Raw genomic sequence first — 16692 nt, forward strand, 5'->3', positions numbered from 1 at the left:
TGAACACTATGAATTTTTATTAATGTAATTTTTCTTGCTCTCTTTCTTCCTCCCTAGCCACATGACCAATAAAACAGTTTGAGACCTATCTGCAGTGTCAGTGTGCTTTTATTAAGCAAAATATTGTATGGTGATTGCATCTCTGACTGCGGCGCCAGCTGGGTGGTCAAGTGTGATGGGGTCAGTTTCATCGGGGAGAAGCTGGTTTTGTGGTGGTAATCGCTCCTTTCTGATAGTGGCAGTGACGTGCGGTGATGTCTTAAAGAGGCTAGGCACTGAGTTATGAAAGATTACCTGATTTATTGTTTAAAGGCTAATAATAACAGTAAACATTACGCACAAGCGCGGCATATCAAGAAATGTACAAATCAGGATGTATATCGCGTGTATTCTCTCAGTCTCTCTCTCTCTCTCACACACACACATACACATACACGCACGTCGCACACACACAAGCGCGGCACAGGCACACACCGCGAGTAACAGTAGTTTATGTCCACTCCACTCCAGCATTAGAATGCAACCATTCTTAATCCTTATTGTTGCACAGCGGCCAAAAGTAAAAGTAAAATCACACACCGCTCAATTGAATATGAAGTCAAATGGCTTGCATTAATTCAACCATATTTATCAATTCAATATTAAGCCCAAAATAGTTTTTGACTCACCAATCGGTAGATTATTTGTAGCCTACATCAAATTCATCCGCCGCCATTTCCTCATGAAGACGTCGATCAGGCGCGGATTTATGGGTGGGCCTGGGTGGGCATGTGCCCACCCAGATTGACCGGTGGCCCACCCAATCAGATTAATATAAACAATTAAAAATTTTAATTTTAATAATAATAATAATAATAATGAACTAATAAATCATTTCATTTTAATAGTGTCCTGAGGACATTTATGTACAATAGCTACGAAAAATAGCTACAAAAGAAAAATTTTATGTCGGCATATCACGTGTCAGTCCATTGATGCTATCACGCAACTCATCTCTGTGCGCGCACTGACTTAACATTGTGATAGTGACTCGCGTGACAGACAGATGAACTTTAGGTTTAAAGCAGCCGGGAGGACTGACTGACATGAGTACAAGGTAGTTAAATTCACTACCTAAGTACCGATCTGCTATTGTTGACATTTATCAGGCGTGTTACATAGGCGTAATTTGCGGGTGGGACATGTCCCCACCACTTTTTAAAACATCTCGCGGCACGAATGTACCAATTCTACAAATAAATTAAACATCTCCAGTTAACCAGCAGAGCATTCATTTCGTTCGTTTGTTAAATAAGAGACGATCTAGCGCTGAAATGTGTTTTTTTAAATCAGGTGATGAAAGTTGCCGCTGCGATAAGTGGCGCTGATACAGTGTTCTCTCGTGTGGCTCGCGCACACACCGCACTGTCTTGACTCGACGCGCGCTTCAATCCGTTGCGGATACTCTCTATTCGTTGTGGCGAAATCACACATCATAATGCACACGTGTCCCTCCTTGATATACAACCACTGATGAACATAATCAGTTTTGATTAAAAAAAAAAAACTATTCTGGAGCGGATTAGATCCCACAACCTCTGACACTGTTGGCGAAAGTTCTACCACTGGACCATTTAGATGTACGTTATTCGAACAGGCGAATCTAAGTATTTTAGTCACACAAAAATTCTATCATACAGCATAGGCTACATCTCATTAAACGACAAATGTAGCATATACTATTTAAATCGGTGGACATCGTAATGTTATTGTACAATGTACATATAATTTAGCAAAGTTACGCCACTGAGCGTGTATATAAGCTTAAAAAACCGAGGCCCCCCGTATATTCACCAGGCCCACCTATTAATGACATTCTGTATCCGCCACTGACGTCGATCGCAGCTTTGTAAAACTCATCTTTACGGGCCTTCAGTTTGCACAGTCTCTGGCTCTCAATTTAAAACATTTAACTCTCTGATGACAGCCTTTTAACTCCGGTGCTGTCATTTTGGCTTTGAATTTGCCGCGGGGATTAGGCATGTAGGCTATCTGTGGTGTGTAACGTTAATGACGTTAGCTGCGCAAATGTCCAGTAATATCTTGATTTTAATTGGTCCATGTCTGATATGTTACGGAGATGTTACGGGCATACCATATTTACGTCCAAAGGCACAGCAGAGTTGTGCTTTTTGACGTACATGTTAAAGAATACAGGATCGAAGTGCGCATGCGCAACATGGGTTTTTCGCTTGCCGTCTGCAATGAATGGACAGTAAAAGCACTGCTTATTCTACGATTTGTTTTTTATTTGATTATGCGTAACTGCTACATTTGTCATCATAACGTCTAAATAATTGGAATAACACACATATTGCATATATAAATCACAAGAATAAACAGTAAAAATACAAATACAAGTTTATTATTTAATAAACCATTTTATTTTAGAATTTTGGCAGGGTAGGCAGTGCCTAGTTTGCCTACCCAGACCGCACGTCACTGGATAGTGGCTATATTTTGCAGAATGGCACATGCAGCCACTATCTGTGATGCCCGCTCTGGTGACACTCTTAAATGCCTAAGGCAGTTGAAACGTGCCTTTAGGATGCCAAAGGTCATCTCGATCTTGACCCTGGTTTTACTGAGGGCCACGTCGAAGCGGTGCTGTGGCCCTGTCTGAGAGTCAGGATAGGGGGTCAGCAAAAACCTCTGGCATGCATAACCTCTATCTCCTACCAACAGGCCATCAAAAAGCCCTGTCATAGAACAGAGAAGGGGAAAATTGTTTTGCTATTAAAGGGACACCAGGCAAGTCTGAGTGTTTTTTCTCTACGAAGCTCCCCCTAGTGTCTGGTAGTATAATGCTTTCAAACACTCTGTCGTAAAAAAACAACTGTTGTCACTCCCCCCTCGCCACGAGCAACCCAGCTGATCAGCTGTCAACCCAGCTGAGCAGAGGAACGGCTATTTCAAAACCAGTTATGTCTACCGAGGCAAATAAAGCAATATTTTATTTCCAACTGATGGCGATTTTTAATTTTTTTATTGTGTTGTCATGCATACTAACGTTAGTATTTTTACCGGGAACGAACGATATGAACAAGGCGAACTACTGCTTTCGTGTTTGTTTGTTTTTGTGAGAGTGGGCATGAGCATAAAAATACATATATATCGGAGGTTAATATTTGTCTAAAGTTATATTAGCAAGGTCTATAAGTTCATCTGGTAGAATGACAGTTTACCTTTGCTTGTCTAAGAAAACATCAGAACGTTTTTTCTAGCTCGATCATGATATGTGCAACATGTTTATTGCCTATTATCAGACGCGTTGACTTAGTGACATAAAATAAAAGTGCAAGTTACACAAATAAAACCTACAGAGGAACGGCCAAACAACTACAGAAATCAAACGTGTTTGCTAATGACAATGCTAACATCAAAGTTATAGTATCTAGCTCACTAGTAAGCCCGTAACAGACAGCGATCATAATAAAAACCTTTACAGACAATAGCAAACATCCTGAGGTCACAATTACTTTAAATTTAAATATTAAACAGTTTATTCCAAAGATACTTGCAACAGCAGCCAGGTCAGCATTCGTTTTGCAGGCTTCTGTTTCTCTCAGTTCTCGCCGGTCCGATATTTACTCGAGTCTGACTTCTTGCTCGGTCAGTCTCCCGTTTCCTCTTTCGTTGGTCCTCCGACAAAGAATTCCTAGCTTTCTGCTTCTTTTTTACAGGCTCAGCCATAACTCAATCTATCATTGCCCTTCGCTTATAGCTAGCCAGTGCTTGAATGGGGGCGTGTACGTGTGCAGTGCCGTCAAGCAATTCGTTACATTGCGAGACCTGTTATCACGCGATACTTCCTGACGGCGAGGCCACCGACCCGCCGGCCCAAAGTTGCAAGTGAGTTTTTTCCGCTCACGGGCACCAGGGGGGTGCGAAACCACCACCATTCCACTGACTCCGAAGCTGTTCAGTTAAGGTAAAAAAGTTACCTAGTGTCCCTTTAAAATTAAAACTTTAAAGTGTACTGTACCAAGTTTAACTTGCCTTCCTCAAAGTGCTGACACAAAATAGACTCATGGAAAATTCGTGAGTCATGCACTGAGCCAGGCCATTTGGCATCCAAACTTGTGATCATGCATTCATGATCACAAGTCATCTGCAGATAAAATGTACAGAACATAATTGTCCTATCTGTTAGTTACTATTTATTTAAAGATTGATCTCAATGCAAATAAAAATCACTTCACATAGGCTATATAGTAGTCCTACCTGAACATTAAGGCTGTGAAAGGACTTTCTGTTCACATAATCTGCCTCATGTTCTCCTAGAGCTGTGGAGATTGCAACACGTGTGCAGTCATATATATTTAAAATCATTCTTAACAGGTAGCTACTGCAGACTATTGTATAATAGATTGTAATATTGTATAATAATCTCTGCATCCCCGACCGCATACAAGTATGTACCACTTGCAAAAAAAACGCAACACAATACATACCATTTGCGGTACAGTAAGTGCATGAATTCGACGAGTCACATTTGTTATGTGCGGCTCAAGAAGTTCACAAAGATAAGACATTACTTCCGCGGAAAATCTGTATCTTTCATACAAGTATCAGGAAAATCAAATGGATTTTGTCTGTCCCTGAAAACTCTTTCTCTACGAAGTGCTCGTCTAACAATTTGCCGGAGATGTCCACAGGATTTGGGAGAAAAGGTGAAGCCATTGCAACAGAGAACAGATGCTGGGAATTAGTTACGTCATCTATATGTTTCTTTGCTCACAGCTGATTGGTCAAACTTCAGTCTGAGATCTCGAATCCAGAACATAACCTGCCCCGGAGCAGGTTTGCCATGCAGCGTAAGATACCATGGTGAAGAACACAGATTAAAGCCGAGCTACTTTCATAGTACCTAAAACCCAGGGTAGGCGGAAACTAAACTGGAACATAGCTGGCTAGCCACCTAAACCGGCTTCATGGTATAGGCCCCAGACGTGATAAACAATGTCAATAAACTAAACACAAATCTAAAGCAATAATACTAAATATAAATTAAGCATGCTTTGTCGACAGAACCAGCTGCAATCAGTAAAGAATAATGATGTTCCATAACGACTGCAAGAAACAAGCTAACGTTTGTTGCTTGATAAAAGCGTCTGCCAAATGCGTAAATGTAAATTTAGCAACAACCTAATGCCCAGGCCTTTGGGAAGAGGTTTGGTTAGCTTATATTTAATTTCCACGTGGTCGGGTGATCAGTCCGGCAATTGGCTACGTCTTCCACTGGTATCTTTCCATTCGCAGTGGGGGAAAACTGGATCCCTTTCCACCAGTTGCAGAACCGCACTGAGTGCTGGAGGTTCGCTGCTGGTCCTTGTGTAAACCGGAGAACTGTAGGTCAGGCGGTGGTCGATCCTCAGGATCCTTTGCAGGCTAGAGGTTACAAAGGCAAGAGTCGTGCAGCTCAGGTGTTGAACACTGGAGTCCTCAACAGAAGCGGTTGAGCTGCTTGAAGGTCCATGCGGGTAAAGGTTTACTTGCAAGAGTATTCTTGGTTGTGCTGTTGTTCCTTCCCTCTTTAGGTCAGAAACTCTACTACTGTAGTGGTGTGATTGGGTCGTTGCATTCCAAGTGTCCGCCCATCACGTCCCATCTTTCCACCCTGTGGAGCTTGTGTATTTGTCCCAAAATACACAGTTAAATGAAACAGTGTCTTTAGAACCTTGGAAATGCTTTATTTCCTTTCCAAACCTTTCTCAAAGTCCTTGCGGCAGCGTTCTGAACTTGTAGAGTCCAAACTTGATGTAAATTGGCTGAGGTATCACCCAGATGTCCATTACTGTGTTAGTGGGTGAGATAACATTAGCTTTTATTCCCAGTGCGGTTTCCACTGGATGAATAAGGAGTTATGTAGGACATGTTCCTTACAGTTTCCTGTCCCTTTTTGTGGTTCTAAACCAATGTGTAAAAAGATTTGTCTTTTTCTCAGGTTTCTTTGTTCCTACCGTCTTCTAGCCAGTTTGGGGGCCCTGGGCAGTCCATGGTCGTTCACAGGTTGGTCTCAGGAATGGAGTTGAGGTGGCAACCAGTGATTAGATTAGCAATCAACGGGTCGTTGATGTCGTCACCTCTGGCAGTCCTGATTACCATAGTCCTTTAGTTGTCTTTGAGTGTCCTATCACATCCTTCTGTCTTCTTAATCACAGTAAGACAAAGAGACTCCTTTTTTCGAGATTACATTGGCTGTTATTCCAGGTGCAGTTTCCACTGTGAGCGCACAGTTCCCTGGATGAATAAGGAGATATGTAGGACATGTTCCTTACAGTTTCCTGTCCCTTTTTGTGGTTCTAAGCCAATCTGTAAAAAGATTTGTCTTTTTCTCAGGGTTCTTTGTTCCTATTGTGTTCTAGCCAGTTTGGGGGCCCTGGGCAGTCCATGGTCGTTCACATCTTGGTCTCAGGAATGGAGTTGAGGTGAAAACCCATGAACAATGGGCAACCGGTGATTAGATTAGCGATCAACGGCAGTCCTGATTACCATAGTCCTTTAGTTGTCTTTGAGGGTCCCATCACAGTAAGACAAAGAGACTCCTGTTGTGACGTATGGACCTCTGGTGCCATCATGTCTGCTGTTCACTACATTAGGCATTTAAAAGCTCTATTGACAAAATTAAAACATGGAAAGCTCAAAAAGCAAAAAATATTTCATGGGTTTCAGAACTAAAATTTATCCTGATTCAAGCAGAATGAGCATGAAATAAAAACGGTCGATAAAATGAGTAATGAGTTTAATTGATCATTACTTGAAGCAAATGCAAAAATTAAGTAAAAGTGAAGGAGAATGAGACTTTACTGACTTATAAGAGCCAAATCATCTCAAGAGAAGAAGAGAAGAGAAGAAAAGTGTCCAGTTTCAGAGCTACATACAATTTTATGTTGTATTTGCATGGAAGAGTAGAAGTGGAAGATAAACTAGAAGTTCTGATGAAAAACAATGAAGAACGATTTAAAAAATAATATCAGATTAATTTCTCTCTCAAAAGTGTTATGGCCTCTGTGGCGAGCAGGACGAGGCCGAGGGCCGTGAGAGAGCGGCATGAGGCCGGTGGTGTGATTACTCTCATGAGCGACACCTGCGAGACGCACCGTTCTCGAATCTCTCACGGAGGAGCGGAAGCATAAAGGAGGAGCGACGACAGTGAAGAGCGAGACCGGTGCGTCTCGCAGGTGTCGCTCATCAGAGTAATCACGCCACCAGCCTCATGCCGCTCTCTCACGGCCCTCGGCCTCGTCCTGCTCGCCACAGTCTCTTATTCAGCTCTCTGAACTTCAAAGGTGTTTTCCAGTGTGAAATTTCTGGTGGTCTTTAAGTTCATCATCTGTAGTAATGGACTTCCAGCACTGAAACACACACCGCTGTGTCTTTTCTACTGTAATATTACGAATGAATCTTATTCTTTGTGTGAATCGTCATGTTGGTGTTTCTTCAGGACTGATGCCCAATGAAACAGTTTACCGCACTGAAACAGTTAAATGGTCTTTCTTCAGAATGAGAAGATGTGATTTCACAGAGAAAGCCTGAGCCGCTTCCCAGTGTAAACTCTCATGTGAATCTTCAGACTTGATTTACATGTGAAGCGTTTTTTACACTGAGGGCTGGAGATTTATTGGCTTCTGTTTTTCCTTTCTTGTTCATGTCCATCAGGTCTAAAAGAAACATTAAATCATGTGAGATTTCAAATGAGAGACAAACGTGAAATAAAAAGTGAAGCTCAAAGTCAAGATCACTGAGTATAATAGTCATTTTAATCCCATCAAATCTGGTCAACAACTTTATATGCACGATTGTGATCTATTTTAATGTCATAAAGATGATTTGTGTTATAAATCACTAGTTTGGTCATGAAACTCTAGATGACGCAGGCTTGACATATGATCTGTGAGAAGTCACATAGTTTCCCACACGACACAAGCTGATTGGCATCTATGCTTATGTGTTTGAATTACTTAAGTCATTATTAGCTATGAAAAATGGCTATTTTTTGATTATAACTTCTGAACAGTTTGTCCAAAAATCATAAAATTGGTCTTGTTAGATTCAAGGCAACATACCGAGTCGACTGATATCCAATTTTACCAAAATCGGCCATTTTGACTGTCGGCCATTTTGAATAGTTTTTTTTAAACAAAAGTTTAAGCCAAAGAAATCCAGGAGTTTGGTGATCAGGAACGGGAAGTTGACCAACAGGTTCAAGATGCATGTGCAAGGGGAAGTGATTCCATCAATAGAGGAGAATCCAATCAAGTGCCTCGGAAAGTGGTTCGATGACTTACTGACAGGAATAACATAGCCAGTACGGAAAAGCAGATGGAGGAATGGCTGAGGAGGATAGAAAAATCAGGGCCCCCTGGGAAGTTTAAAGCTTGGCTCTATCAACACGGACTGTTGCCAAGACTCATGTGGTTGCTGACTGTGTATGAGGTCCCAATGACATGCGTTGAAGGAGTGGAGAGGAAGATCAATAAGTACCTCCGAAAGTGGTTGGGAATCCATCCAAACTTCACTTCAGTAGGCCTCTACATAAGATCCAACTTCCTCTGTCATCCGTAGTTGAGGAATTCAAAGTTGCAAAGTGCAGAGTCGTAATGACATATAGAGACTCACAGGATGAACAAGTCAGACATGCAGGCGTCATCACAAGATCAGGTCGCAAGTGGGCAGCTGATTCGTCTGTTGCACAAGCTGAGAGCATGCTGAAGCTATGTGATGTCATTGGAGCACCATGCTCTGGAAGACAGGGTCTTGGAACCTCACATTTCCAACAGTGGAGGAAGGCAGGAACCAGTGAAAGAAGAGCCATGATTCAAGAGGAGGTACGGAACCTGGAAGAGGAAGGACGAAGATCAAGGGCAGTGGATCTGGCTTCTCAAGGGGCCTGGACCAGATGGGATCTTCCCAAGAGGAAGATTACCTGGGCGGACCTATGGAGACTGGAACCGTTCCGAATCTCCTTCCTGCTGAGGTCAGTGTATGACACACTCCCAACCCCAACAAACTTGCACAAGTGGGGCATGAGAGAGGACCCATTGTGCAAGCTTTGTGGGGAGAGGGGCACCATGGCACACATCCTGGCCGGGTGTAAAAGCACTCACCCAGGGAAGGTACAGGTGGCGCCACGATAGGGTGCTCACAACACTCGCCAACACCTTAGATCAGGAGAGGAAAAAGAAACGCCAGCCTCTTCGGAAAACAACTTCAATCCAGTTTGTAAGGGAGGGAGAAAAGCCACCAACCACAGCAACAACAAGAACCAGTCTGCTACAAAAGGCCCAATCATGGGAAATGAAGGTCGATCTGAGAGGAAGGCTGCAATTCCCCCAGTTTGTCCAGACAACCCTGAGGCCGGATGTGGTACTGTGGTCTGAAGAGGGAAAAAAGATCATCCTCATAGAACTTACAGTCCCATGGGAAGAGGGATGTGAACAGGCCTTTGAAAGAAAGAACGCCAAATACCAAGACCTGCTGCACGACTGCAGGGGGAAAGGAGGCAGGCTTGGCTGTTCCCGGCCGAGGTTGGCTGTAGAGGATTCCCTGCTCATTCAGTGTGGAGAATGCTAACAGCCATTGGAATAACAGGGAAGGAGAGAAAGGCAGCAGCTCGCAGGATGGGGGAGGCAGCGGAAAGAGCCTCTTGCTGGTTATGGAGCAAGAGGGAGGAGTTGAGCTGGAAGCCAGGAGGGGAAGATGGGCAGTGACTTGGCCACCACTGCCGACCCACCATCGGGAGGGTGTTGCGGATAAGGGTCGAAACACCCAATGAACGATGGGTACCGCCTACTTCATTGCTAAGGAGGAACTACCCTTCACCAAATACAAAAGCCAGCTCGACCTTCAAAGAAAGAATGGCTTAAAACTTAACAAAACATACAACAATGATACAGCATGCGCACAATTCGTTGGAGTAAGCGCGGATACTCTGAAGGGGAAGAAAATCAAGGATGCTCCATATTTATCAATTATGATCGATGGGGACAACAAAGGAATGTAAAATCATATACGCAAGGATCCTGAATGAAGGGAAACCAATGCATATTTTGATTGGCCACATCGAAGTGAAACATGCACATGCTCAAGGTATTTTTTAATTCACATTATGTTTAGACCTATCGCTATCTTCTTCAGCTGTCTTTACTGTGAATATTTATTAGTTTAAATAATCACTTAAGGTGCCATAATACTTCAGCTGTGAGGTGTGATGATGACAGAGGGAAAAACTGTTCAGGCAACTGGTGTTTTCATCCAGTGAATATAAGACATAATTGTACAGCATAGTCATGTGCTTGCATTTTAAGGTGTATATGATGCCACCAAAGAGGCCTTTCAGCATTCTAGGGACAGAAACAGGGTGGTTAGAGAAGACATTTGCCATGGGAGCTGATGGTGCAGCTGTCAATCTCAGGCATAAAGAAGGGGTAATAGCCCTCCTCCAGGCTGAGGCAGGGGCTTTTATTGTCCCATTTCATTGCATGCCACATAGGTAAGTTAAATGTGAACCTTCAGAATAAAGATAGGGTAGTAACCACAACAATGCATGTTTAATTTTAAGTTTAATTCATTGTAATTGTAGACTGGAGCTGGCAATGCTACCTGTACAAAGGAAAATTCCGATGGTGGATCATGTCCTCAACATGGTTTGGAAGACATATCACTTTAGCAGCAAGTCTATGAGAGAACTACGAGCACTTGGAGAGGAGTTGGGTGTTCGTGTAAATGTACCAGGTAGTGTCAGTGGGACACGCTGGCTACCACATGTGAACCGGCTCATCCAAACCTTGCTAAAACCTGGAGGAAAGGATAAACATCTGCAGAACCCTGGCCAGTTCACAGCAGTGTATTACCACATGGAACATTTGACTGCATCATCCACCAATGCTGATATTGCTGGGAGATCAAGGAAGGTCTGGATTTAATTTCAAAATGATTTCATATTTGGGATGCATACAAAGTAACTGATATTGGTGGTTAGTAATTGGTTATGTCTCGCAGGTCAAGAAGATGATGGAAGATGGAAGCTTTGTGGGTTTCTGTCACTTCTTGGCTGACTTGTTTGAGGCCATTAGTAAATTCAGCTTTCTTCTCCACAGAAATTATGTTATTTTGCCTAAGGTAATGTTGACATGTTAAGAAGAATATAGTTTAAGCTTACAGTGTAGGCTACAAATAATTTCAGGAATATGTAGCCTTTACCCTTCATGTTTTTCACAAGGAAAATGTTTTACTGGCTGTTAATGGAATTGAGAATCTCCTTGCAACTATTGAGGCCATGTCAGCCAAGCCAGGTGGTAGACCGGCAGCATTACTGGCAGACCTTCAGGCCCAGAGAAGACAAGAGGGTGAGGGGGAGACTCACCTTTTGTACAAGTTTCAGGTGAGCAGTTTTTTTTTAAAGTAAATTTTAGCTTTGGAGTTGATTTTTTTTATTCTTGTCTAAATGTTGAATGTTTTGTGAACTCAGGGGATCACCATCAAAGGTGAAGCTGCTGGGCTGGGAAAGGAAGGACTCTCCATGGCAAGCACACCTAAGCTGCAACAAGCAGTGAGCGCAACCATCGACTGCACTTTGCTTCATTTGAAGCAAAGATTCAGCAGTCTGCTTTGTAAGTGAAAGCACAGAATTATATATTAAAAAAAATCTGTGAAAATAAGATGAGCTATCATTATGACACATTCATTTTTCTTTTTCTCTCAACTCTTTCTATTCCTTGATAGATGAAGAGTCTACATCAGCATCAGCAAAGGCAGCGAAGTCATTCAAGATATTCAGTCATGATTGCTGGCCAGAGCAACAAGAGCTGACAGACTATGGTGCAGAGGAGCTGGACTTCCTGCTAGACCACATTTCCTATGTCTTAACAAGATTAGTGACTCTTTTTAAATGATCATAAAGATATAAAAAGTATTACACAGAGCAACATTTCAAACATCTACTTTGACCCTTAACCTAGATTGTTTGTTCAGTTTTTCTTTTCACTCTTTTCAGAAATGGCTGTTATTTCAATCTGGCTAGAGAGGAGTCCCATACAGAAAAAAAAAAATATTGAAATATATTTTAAAGTGTCAAAAATATATGTGGCATATATTCCAAAAATATATTTTGAAAATATATTTCAAATATATTTATTTTGTGTATGGGGTATCAATCCATGAAGACATTCATCTTTAGGAACTACATGGACAAGTCTTACCATGCCTTATGGGGGATGATGGTAACTAAGTTGCCATTCTGCTCTGATTACAAGGTACCCCATTATGATCATATCCTTGTTAATTTAGTTAGTAATTAATACTTTTTGATTAAATAAAACCTACACTAATGATCCATTCTTAGTAGAACATCCTACATCTTGTGCACATCATGCTGGTCCTCCCGGTCTCCTCTGCTCTATGTGAAAAGGGATTTTCTGCTCAGAAGAGGATTAAATCTGATGTCCCTGCATGTAGACACTGTGGAAGACTTGATTCGAATTAGCGTGGAGGACTTGATTCGAATTAGCATGAAGGGACCTAGTTTACAAGACTGTGATGCCAAGGAAGCTGTACAAACATGTTTCAGTCAGGGTAAAAGGTCTAGGAGGCCAAATTACAAGGGCTGGCCTTCTGAGCCTCCTAGTGGAACACAGGAGGATCTGTCCTAAGGGGGAGTGAGTAAAGGCTCAAGTTGTTTTGGCCTATTTGTTATAGTGGAATGTTATTAGCCAGTGCCCCTAATGTTTACATACATTTAAGTATTGTTTGTAACTGTGAAATGACCAAAAGGTTACTAAGCACATTGTTACTAAGCACTTTTCTTTATTCTGAATGTATATTTGTTTAACCCTCTGATGGTCTTTATTTATGTCTACACTCGAGTTCTCTACAGACCCCAGACAATAACATTACATTTTGTAACAAGATAATAGTTTTTTTTTTTTTTTACAAATGTAATTTTATTCTGTTTGTTAATGTTTTTACTCAACATTTGTGCAGTTTTTGGAAAATTTATGATATATTTAAAATTTCTATAAATAAATAAATAAATATTTATTTAAATAAGCTTTTTACAAAAAAACAGCATTTGATGTAAAATTCACTTTATAAAAGACCCAGATTTCTAACTTTCATTCATGGGGATAACATGGATCATTTTAAATGGTTTAATGTAAAATTTATGCCCATTTTTTGGAAAATGCAGTTTTAAAATAAAAAAAAATCACTTGAACCACTAGATGGCTATAGAGCTCCAGTATATGCTATTTGCTATTAGACTACCTGAAAGATATCTTTTCACAAGTTGGATTCAGTTGGATTCATATCTAAATATTATAAAATCACAATTATAACAAAAATAAAATATTTTTGTCAAAGTTTAGCCTTTTTTTGTACTGAACTCCCCCCCCCCCCCCCCTCCAGTTTTTCAATAATGTTACATTATGATTAGAATCAAGGTTCAAATTCAATAATTAGAATTTTTTTGACAGATTATAAGAGAGCAGTTGTTTTATAGCCTCACAAATGTATTCATGTGTGTGTGTGTGTGTGTGTGTGTGTGTGTGTGTGTGTGTGTGTCTGAGAGAGAAAGAGAGAGAAAGAGAGAGAGAGTGTGTGAGTACACTGAATTTTGGATGATTTTATTTGACAAATTATAGCCCTACAAATGTTTCTGTGTGTGTGTGTGTGTGTGTGTGTGCACATTTTCAATGTGTCAGTGTCACCAATTTAGTTTTGTGGTGGTACTGCATTTTGGATGATTTTATTTGACAAATGATAAGAGAACAGTTTTTATAGTCTCAAAAATGTATTCCTCTATATGTGTGTGTGTGTGTGTGTGTGTGTGTGTGCGCGTGTTGTGAGCAAAATAATTTAGCATTGTGGATGCTTTTTGAATTGGTGGAAGTGTGCCACTTTATTTCTGTCATTTCTGTCGATGTGTTCTGCGTTGTTTCTGATTTTGATGATGAATTGTGTCTATTTTGATTGCGGGGTCTCCAGAGACCCCGAGGACCTCGAGTGTCACAAATTTTGTCACGCTAACATAAAAACAGATATCATTCCAATTTAATTTTTTTTTTGTAGATCTAGAAAGTGTTGAGAGCCGTAGAAGGTTTCATACCATTTGGACAAAGGGAATTTTTTTTTTTTATTTGAGCAAAAGTCATTTGGGGTCAAAAAGACCCCGTAAACCATCAGAGGGTTAATATGTGTACAGCGATGGTGCTGGCGATGGTGCTGGTGCTGGCGATGGTGCTGTCAGTTTACCTTGTTGTTGCATCTTCAAAAGTGCACAATAAAATGTGACACTGAATTTGAAACAGCACATTGTAATTTCTGCATCTATTATCAACGTATTTATTAATAATACAGTGGAAATTAGTAGATTTGGTTAGCATGTTGATTTACAGTGTGCATCCCAAAATGTTCTGGTTGTGCCCCTATTTTTTTCTGCCCCTATTTTCTACTATTTTTTTTTGAAGAAGAAGAAGAAAAAGAAGAAGAAGATTAAAGGAAATAGTCCAACGCCGTGGTAGAACGAGCACTCTCAGGCCCTTAAGAGAGCAGCCAGAAAAATGGAGTGCAGCTGAAAGAAGACAAAACTAGAGGTATTTCGCATTTCATGGAAAGAGAGCTCGATTGCACACAGAGAAGCTTTAAAAGCTGCTAGATCTGCTTATTTTTCAGAAAATAAAGAAAATAAACAAAACCCTAGTGGTTTTTATTTGAAATAGTGGCAAAACTAACGAAAAATAAAGCTTCAAGCCCAAGTTTCCAAGCAGCACAGCAGTAATGACTTTATGAACTTCTTTACTAACAAGATTGACACTCTAAGTTGATAGGGCTCCCTGAAGTGATCCCAATTACGTCGTCACGTCGACGTTACGTCGAACGTGAGCGACTGAAAGGGAACTCATAAACACAGTCTGAGCAGTGGCGGTTCTACACGGAGGCCCACTTCATACAAAGTAATATTTTCTTCAAAGAAAAGAGTCACATTCTTTCACATGATTTATTTAAATTTTTATAACATAACAATTCTTTAAGGTAAATGAAAATTAGTAGTTTGCTTCAATAGTCTGTAGTAATTTACGGAATTACAGTAATGAGAAAAAAAAGGTAGAAACTAAAAGTAACATAACTAACTGTAATTCGAACAAATAATTGAGGGGCTAATCCTGCCTCTCTCTAGCATCAGGCCACAGGTTTTCATCAATATCAGTTCCCATCAAAACCCGTCTTCCTTGTTCCATTTCCAAAATTAGTCTATCTGAGCTCTACCTATATATATATATATATATATATATATATATATATATATATATACACAGATATTTTGAAAGTTCTCCCACTTGGAAATCATGGAGGGGTCTGAAATTGTCATCGTAGATGCATGTCCACTGCGAGAGACATAATCTATAAAAAAAAATCCAGAAATCACAATATATGATTTTTTAAACTATTTATTTGTATGATACAGCTGCAAATAAGTATTTGAACACCTGAGAAAATCAATGTTAATATTTGGTACAGTAGCCTTTGTTTGCAATTACAGAGGTCAAACGTTTCCTGTAGTTTTTCACCAGGTTTGCACACACTGCAGGAGGGATTTTGGCCCACTCCTCCACACAGATCTTCTCTAGATCAGTCAGGTTTCTGGGCTGTCGCTGAGAAACACAGAGTTTGAGCTCCCTCCAAAGATTCTCTATTGGGTTTAGGTCTGGAGACTGGCTAGGCCACGCCAGAACCTTGATATGCTTCTTACAGAGCCACTCCTTGGTTATCCTGGCTGTGTGCTTCGGGTAATTGTCATGTTGGAAAACCCAGCCTCGACCCATCTTCAATGCTCTAACTGAGGGAAGGAGGTTGTTCCCCAAAATCTCGCAATACATGGCCCCGGTCATCCTCTCCTTAATACAGTGCAGTCGCCCTGTCCCATGTGCAGAAAAACACCCCCAAAGCATGATGCTACCACCCCCATGCTTCACAGTAGGGATGGTGTTCTTGGGATGGTACTCATCATTCTTCTTCCTCCAAACACGTTTAGTGGAATTATGACCAAAAAGTTCTATTTTGGTCTCATCTGACCACATGGCTTTCTCCCATGATTCCTCTGGATCATCCAAATGGTCAATGGCAAACTTAAGACGGGCCTTGACATGTGCTGGTTTAAGCAGGGGAACCTTCCGTGCCATGCATGATTTCAGTTTACATTAGTGTATTACCAACAGTAACCTTGGAAATGGTGGTCCCAGCTCTTTTCAGGTCATTGACCAGCTCCTCCCGTGTAGTTCTGGGCTGATTTCTCACCTTTCTTAGGATCATTGAGACCCCACGAGGTGAGATCTTGCATGGAGCCCCAGTCCGAGGGAGATTGACAGTCATGTTTAGCTTCTTCCATTTTCTAATGATTGCTCCAACAGTGGACCTTTTTTCACCAAGCTGCTTGGCAATTTCCCCATAGACCTTTCCAGCCTTGTGGAGGTGTACAATTTTGTCTCTAGTGTCTTTGGACAGCTCTTTGGTCTTGGCCATGTTAGTAGTTGGATTCTTACTGATTGTATGGGGTGGACAGGTGTCTTTATGCAGCTAACGACTTCAAACAGGTGCATCTAATTTAGGATAATAAATGGAGTGGAGGTGGACATTTTAAAGGCAGACTAACAG

General features: G+C 41.1%; 1 protein-coding gene and 1 pseudogene across 2 annotated transcripts in view; one reads left to right on the top strand and one right to left on the bottom strand.

Annotated features, from left to right (window-relative positions):
- Positions 1–16692, top strand: part of LOC311302232 (uncharacterized protein) — a 340899-nt gene that overhangs the window by 71097 nt on the left and 253110 nt on the right. The gene's annotated exons all lie outside the window — the stretch shown is intronic.
- On the bottom strand, positions 2479–6147 carry LOC311299371 (putative nuclease HARBI1; annotated as a pseudogene). The gene is made up of 4 exons: positions 6050–6147; positions 4264–4670; positions 4039–4150; positions 2479–2738 (listed from the first exon to the last, which is right to left on the bottom strand). The product of its transcript is annotated as a putative nuclease HARBI1 (transcript).

This window comes from Rutilus rutilus (genome assembly GCF_951802725.1).
Source record: "Rutilus rutilus genome assembly, chromosome: 1".
Taxonomy (NCBI): Eukaryota; Metazoa; Chordata; class Actinopteri; order Cypriniformes; family Leuciscidae; genus Rutilus; species Rutilus rutilus.